This window comes from Cricetulus griseus, chromosome 7 (genome assembly GCF_003668045.3).
Source record: "Cricetulus griseus strain 17A/GY chromosome 7, alternate assembly CriGri-PICRH-1.0, whole genome shotgun sequence".
Taxonomy (NCBI): Eukaryota; Metazoa; Chordata; class Mammalia; order Rodentia; family Cricetidae; genus Cricetulus; species Cricetulus griseus.
Genome location: NC_048600.1, coordinates 12,339,539 through 12,347,572, shown reverse-complemented (window position 1 = coordinate 12,347,572; position 8,034 = coordinate 12,339,539).

Here is an 8,034-nt window from a genome sequence, read left to right as displayed (position 1 = left end):
AACAAAACTGAGAGTAATTCTGGGCAGCGTCTAATACCCAGTCCGTGTTGACATTTTCTATACTGTGTACTGACAAACGAGATTCAGGCCTACTGTTGAGGTCTGTTACCCATCCCCACTTCCCACCCCACCCCTGCTGCTCCTGCCCCCCACCCTCCCTCCCTTCCTTGGATGCTTCCTGATGCACTAACCTTGCCTTTGCTTTTCAATCCAACCCATCTGGGTGAGTATCCACAGTAGACTCCTGTGAAAGGTGGGACGCTCATCAGTCTTTCGAGGGACAGTTGACAGACACCCATTTTGTTTCTAGATGGCCTTTACAGTCTACTATGCCACCAGAGCCTCTTTCTAACATGTGCCCCAAACTTTCCATGGTCTTCAGGTCTCTTGCTGAAGTTAAATCAACTTCCCCCAATACTACCTTGCTCACGAAGTCATTCCAAACAAGCCTAGCTCTTCTAGAAGGTGCCTGGGGACACTTCAGGGTCATTCTCTCCCTACTCCACCCACCCCAGACTATATATGTGAGACCATGCTTCTGCTATCAGTCAGTCCATCAGCTCTTACCCCTAGACCCAGGCTTCTCTGAACCTAGACCCCTCCAAATGCTGTCTGCCCTATAATTTTCCCCAGCCTTTACCTGTATCCTATCAGATTCCCAAGGCCAAGTTCATGGCTACACAGGCAGACATGCTCCAACCTTTTGCAATAATCAGAGAACACTGTGTGGTGTTGTCCTGCTTGTTTTTAAAGCTGAGACTATTTCTCATCCACGTGCCAAATTCTCCGGAGTGACCCACCTTACCTATCTTTGTGTTTCTAGAAATGTCTGGCAAATAGTAGGTGCTCCTGGTGGGTGCTCTTTGTATGTTCACAGTGAAGAATTCAGGGCCCTTTTAGTTGTGAGTGATACTCCCCTCAAAGTGATTTGAGCAGAAAAGGGAGGTTTTTTGTCATAGAATTTACAAGTTTCAGGAGACACTGGCAGGTGATGGAATACTGTTACTGAACTCGACTCTCTACCCTTCAGATCTGCTTTGTCCTAGTGGCCTGGCAAAAGATTGCTAATTTTAGAGGGATTTTTGCCGATGTCTTGGGCCTGACTGTCATATAGCAATCTTGGGACTTGGATCATCCCTATAGCCATGATACAATCAGGAACTGCAGCCTGAGACAGTTTGTTAGCCAGGCCTGTATCGTGTGCCCCATGTGTTCACTCTGGAACTTAAGGGTCAGCCACGGCACGTGAGGTGGGGAGCTGGAAATTTCCTAAAGGAAGATCAATGCTGTCACTACAGGAAGGAGAGTGATGTGAGCCAGGCAAAGGAAACAGGCTCAGCACAACTGGACTGAGTCCTCAGAGCAGCTGTGGGGCTTTGGCTCCTAACATTCCCAAGTGACTCTTGGCTTCCCATGGTATGCCCTTGGGTCTATGACTTGCTATAACCGAACTTCAACTATACTTATTTATTTAGTATGTTTGTGTGCACATGTGTGGGTGCCACAGTTCACACGTGTGGAGGTCACAGGACTTTCTCCTTCTACCATATGGGTCCCTGAGATCAAACTCAAGGTTTTCCAGTTTGGTGGCAAGAACCTTTACCTGCTGAGCCATCTCCACGGCCCCTAAACCTCAGGTTTTTATCTGGAAAATAGAGTGTGCTCCTTGGTTTTTGTCAGGTTGACACAAACTGTAGTCACCGGGAAAAGGAAACCTCACCTGAGCAATTACCTTTATCAGATTGGCCTGTGGGCTTGTCTGTAGGGGCTTTTTCTTGACTAATGATTGATGTAGAAGGGTCCAGACCACTGTGGGAGGTGTTGTCTCTAGGCAGCTGGGCCCATATAAGAAAAGAAGCCATGGAGAGAAAGCAGTTAGCAGCATTCTTCTATGGTTCCCGGCCTTGGCTTCCCTCAATGATGGACTGTACCTTTAAGCCATACAAACCCTTTTCTCCCAAGTTGCTTTTGGTCATGGTGTTTATTCTAGGAACAGAATAGCAGAATAGAACAAGTGGCCACAATGTGGGCCCCATCTACCATCTAGGCTATTAAAGGATAAAGTCCTGTTCTGGTGACCAGACTGTGGGTGTAGGAGATGGCTCATACGGAATGCTTCAACACTATTCTAAAGTAATAGTTCTTTTAAAAATACACCTTAATGTTTCTTTGAGAACTCCTAATGGCATATTTTGACAATTATTCACCCATGCAATAGTTTTTAACCACCATCTATGCCAAGACTCCAGGGCCAGAAGTTAGGATATTCACCTTGACTGCTTTGTAGCTCGGACAATGTGGGCAGCTTGCCCAATCCCGATCCACTTTCCTTGTTGCTGAATGGGCACAGTGAGTGTAACTGCCTTAAGGTTGCTGGGAATGTACTAGTGTGACCCAGTTAAAATAATAGCTGGTTCAAGTACCTGTGAATGGTTTATAGATGTTCCCATTGTTATTGCTCTGTGGCTCCACTATGACTGTTTTCCTATATTTTTTTCAGACTGCAAGGTGCCTACAGTCAGGGCACATCTGGGCTCTCTGCTTCCCAAGTAAGTACTGGGCAGATCCTGCCCATCAGGCTGACAGGTGACTATAGAGCCCCTGGAGAGTTCTGGGCCCAAACCAAGTAAGAAGTGGTTTGAACCTATAGCCAGCTGCTTGTTGGGAGAAGCTCATGTGTGTGAGTGATGAGCCTTTCCCTCGGTATTCCTGGCCCTCATAACAAGTGAGCTATAAGGGTAGGTTTCAAAATGGGATGCCTGGAAGGAGACTGATCCAGGGGGAAGAGACAAAGTTTCACCTCCTAAGGGGCTTCCCTGTCTCCCCTTTTCTGAGACAGAGAAGACAGTCCAGCCTCCTGGGGCAGAGGTGCACAGATGTCAGGACCCTTGGCCCAGGTCACAGTGGGATATGTTTGACTATCAGCTATCCAACTCCTGCCACACCCATTATCAGCCATCCTTGCACAGATCTGAGAATAGAAGGAGAGGCAGGTAAGTTGGTCATTACCCCCTTGGAACCTGACAAACATCCCTACCAGGAATGTATCCAGCTTTCACACACACACACACACACACACACACACACACACACACACACACACACACACTCTGCAGGGAGGGTCTCTTTTCTGACCCCAGGGCAGAATTCCTATTTATCCTCCAGGTTCTATAGTGGGGGTGAGACTGAGCACAGAAGGGCATTATTTATACATAATTTCTAAAATTTCTTGCCCAAATTTTGATTTATAGTCATATAATACCTTACAATGGCAACACTTTCTGAGAGATGGGTCACTTTTGTCATTGTGTGAACATTGTAGAGTATTCTGACCCGATGTCAGACAGTCATGGTGTCCCCCAGGCAGTTGTTGGCCAAAGCATCATCACTTAGTATAGGACAATAACTCTGTATGTGAGTGGAGGCCACAGAGGGCTTTGCTTCTTGCTGTTTGATTTTATTGAGGGTAACACAACTCAGCAGAGTAAATAAAACTCTGTAACCTTAAGGGTACAGCCTATGAATTGTTTGATGTATGCACACACAGGAATCTCTAATATCCACTAGATGTACATTTTATTTAATCATTTTGTGTGTATGAGTGTTTTGCCTTCATCTATGTCTGTATACCACACGTGTGCGGTGCCCTAGGAGACCAGAAGAGCATGTTGGATCCTGTGGGATTGGAGTTACACTTTGAGCCACCCAGAGACTGGAGAGATGGCTCAGTGGTTAAGAGCACTGGCTGCTCTTGCAGAGGATCCAGTTAAGTATTCAGAACCTGTGTGGTAGAGCATTTCATTAAATATGACTTGTCTCCTCCACCCTGGGGCAAGGGTGTAGCCCAGGCTGGTCTTCTACTCACAAGGTAGCGATGACCTTGAACCCCTGATCCTCTTGCAGTCACCTCCAAAGTGCTGAGATTATAGGTGTGTGTCACCCTGCTAGTGCTTTGTCTTCATAGTTTATGATCATGGTCGCTCTCCAGTATATGTTGGGAGAAATGTATGTGACCTGTCTCAGAACACATATGCTGCAAGTGCCCTTCGGGCCCTCAAGAAGGTGGTGTGTGGCCACGGAGGGGAAATCTGTCCTGCTCACTTGGCACCCCACTCCCACACCCTTGAAGTTCCCTTTGGATCGATAGCAGTTCTGAGCCTTTCCTGGAATCCCTCACCTGACAGATGCAAACACACCCTTCAGGGTTAGTGGCTCTGAACAGTTTAAGGGGGGCATTTTTCTCAGCCCTCCTGCAACTCTATTGGTGGTCTGTTTCCAGCTGTTGCCAGATACTAGATATATCAAGTTCCCTGGTTCTTTACCCCTGCCCTTGCTCCAGGAGCTTCATCACAATGACCTTTCCGTTTGAACCATTTATGCTGAAATCTGCTTACTGATTGCCCCTGAGAATTTTTTTTTTTTTTTGACAACTTGACACAAGCCAAAGTTAGAGTTAGTTACTGGGAAGAGGAACTTCAATTTAGAAAATGTCTATTGGATTGTCTTGAGGCAAATCTGTAATACATTCTTTGGATTAAGACTGGTGTGGAAGGGCCCAGTGTACTGAGAGCCATGCCACCCCGGGACAGGTGTCCTGGACCATGTAGGAAAGCAGACTAAGTAGGGAACTAAACCAGTAAGCAGCATTCCTTCTCCGGCTCTGCCTCTGCTTCAGTTCCTGCCTGGGGTTCCTGCCAGGACTCCCTGTGATATGGAAGAGTAAGCAAAACAACCCTTTCCTCCCCAAGCTTGCTTTTGGTCACTATGTTTTATCACAGCAGTAGGAACCCTAACCAAGACTCAGGCTTTAAATTGAAATGCTCTCAGGGATGTTAAGACATCATCTAGGCGGGCGTTGGTGGTCCACGCCTTTAATCCCAGCACTCGGGAGGCAGAGGCAGGCAGATCTCTGTGAGTTCGAGGCCAGCCTGGTTTCCAGAGCGAGTGCCAGGATAGGCTCCAAAGCTACACAGAGAAACCCTGTATCGAAAAAAACAAACAAAAAAAAGACATCATCTGAAAGCATTGTTTACAATAAAGTTGTGATTGCAGATTCCTCCCAGCAGTGTGGGAGGTTTCTTACAGAGGAGTAGACTCTGTAGACTGTCAAGGTTGGCAGAACACTGGGTTTAAGGTCGTGTGAGATGGGTTTGCGTTCAGAAAAATCCACAGGCTGGCCCATGCTAAGAAGGCAGCTTTGCCATTTTGTCATTTGGCTTTGCTTCAACAATCCCCAGTCTGGCCAACAACTGTCCATGCTTCTCCTAGGGATGTTGTAAAGACAAGCTAAGCGGTACATGAGAAAGGTCTTCATGAAGCGCCCGGTGCTCTGATGGGTGGGCCAGTGTGGCCAGAGAGACAACCATTCTAAGATCCAATGCATCTGGATAGGCAAACAAGGAAACTGATAGGGGCGCGGCGGGGGGAGGGGGGATGGTCCACATACCCAGAGACACAAAGAAGAATCAGCAGAGATTTTTTTCTCACCTCGGCTTCTCTCCTCCCTTCCCTCACTCCACATATTTACATAGAAGAGAAAGAATGAACACGTTTAAGTGTTAGTTAAAGCCATGAACAAATGAAGTCCACGCTTAGAAAGCCAGAAAGGCGTTCCGATAGGAGGCAAGTAATGCGGGGGCGGAGGGACCAGACAGACTCTGAGTCGGGCTGCACTCCCGACTCGTTACTGCACACTGACCAGTTCCCTTGGACGAGTTACTTAACGTTATTTTCCTGAACTGACACCTGGAAATGAGAGCCACCTCGAATGTTTGTTGTGAGGATTACAAGAGACAGTATCTGTTTTCCTTAAGATTCTAGACATTGGGGCTTAATCCCTGTTCTTAGCATCTTACTCCAGGCCCTTCCTAACTGCGTGCCTCCGAGAATGTCTCCCCACGTAGGCGCCGCCTTACTGGGTTTCGATAAGGCAAAATTCAGGCATCCACTGAACTGAGGGAGGCCAATCCCGGGGCAGCACCGGGGCGCACTCTGCCTCTGGTGCCACAGGACTGAAAGGTGGTCTAGGCTGTGGAACGCGGGTCTCCAGGCGGGCACTGAAAACCAGCACACGTTCGGGAGCGGGGCCAGGCAGGGATCAAAGCTCTTGCAGGCAGGCCGGGGCGCACCAAAGGGAGGCCGGCGACTTGCATCAGCATAGATTCCGTGATGCTCTGCAGACGTCTGGGGGCTGCTGGGCTTTACTGGAAGCCACAAGAAAGGAAAGGACCGGGGAAGCGGGTCCGGGCGGGGGCGGGCGAGGGCGCGAGGTTGCGCTGGCCCGAAGGCGCGCTCCCGGCGGCGCCTGCTGGTGGTTGGGCGCGCCCGGGACGGCGGAGGCCTTGGAGGAAGCTCCTGTTCTCCTTCCCCCTCTCCGCCCCCCCCCCCCAACCCCGCGTTACTGGAAGGACTGTGTGGGAGAGACCCAGAAGCACAGGATTATTGAGTGCGGGCTGGGGGAGGGCTGGACAGCCGGTGCGGCTCAAAGGAAAACCAAAAGTGCGTCTATTCGTGCTGCTGTGACATGCGGTTCCTCGGGGAGGCCCCTACGCACCCCTCAGTTGCTCACCCCCCTACCAAGATTTCTCTAGGGCGATCCAGGGCTTGCACAGCACAGGGCGAGGCGAGTGGGAAAGTGTCACGATTTTTCCTGGGCCCTGCCCCCGTCCCCACCCCCAGTTTTCTGGGGTATGCTGCTGCTGCTGAGGAAGGGCTGATCCGTTTTGCGTCAAAGGACTGCATTTACTCAGTCCTGCTGAGAGAGGCGCGTAAACACCCAGGCAGGCCAGGACGCAGGGATGAAGGGGAAAAAAAGCCAGGCACCCACGGCTGGTGCGTGTACGCCTGCCCCACACCCCAGTCGCGGGCCTGCAGAACTGCGCTCTGCTGGGAGAGCAGCTGCAGAAATGAGAGGAGTCTGGCCACCTCGACTCACCATGCGCACAAGTCCTTGGGGATGGAGCTCGGGACAGAATGTGTTTTATAACTGTAAACAATGACCCCGAGTATTGTTTGGGATTACCGTATCTTGGGGCCCTTGGGGCGGCCAGATGCCGCCAGCCATCCCGGAAACGCCAGAGCTTTATATAGAGCCCCGGGAAAGCTTCGAGTTCCCGACTCTTATTTTTCTTTCCTTAGTTACGCCCCCACTTCACAGATAAGGAAACTGAGGACTGGGACTGGGATGTGAAATAGCAGATGCATAGCGCTTCAAAATCCCCAGTGAACCCCCAACAACTCACCTTCCTAGTCACTCCTCAAAAAGATCTTTAGGATACAGATGTGCTGCCTAGGATGGTTAAAAACTGGGCGTAATTACTGGTTTGTAATCCCAGCACTCGGGAGGTGGAGGCTTATCTAAGACATATACGGAGTTCGGGGACAGCCTGTGCTACCTGAGCCTCAAAAGAAAGAGTTCCTCAACTCCTGGTACAACACTTAGCATGGTACCTTCTCTTAGGATGATTGGAAGTCCGGAGCAGACAAGAGCTTCAGAAGGTCGTCCGCTCCAAACCTTTCATTATACAGAAGGAAATTGAGACTGCAGACTCGCCCAAGATCTCACAGCTCGTAAATAGCATGGCCAGGCGTTCATACTCCAAGGCCTGCGCTCTTTACCCTGTGCACCACCCCGCCCAGCAAGGCGGGAAGAGCCAGGAGTCCGGCCACGCGTGCCCTGAACTTTGCTCCAAAACAGCTCAAGGCAACTTGGGGTACATCTCTCGGCCCCCCAGTTTGTTTGTTTGAACAGCTTGGTTTGCTTTTAAGGCCTGGTTGCTGCTATTAGATGCGACCAAATTGTCTAGCACAGGGGACTCCCGCAATGTCTCGCTAGCTAGTTTCATCTTCAATAGCACTTCTAGCAAATTAATTGGAAGGTCAAAATAAAAAACAAAAACAAACAAACAAACAAAAAACCCAAGAGCACACACATACAAAAGGGAAGCAGTGGGCAGCCAGGCTCCGAGGGGGAAATGGGCAGGCCAGCCCCGCCTGGCGGCGCCGTGCCGCACCCCGCCAAGACCCGGCCGCAGG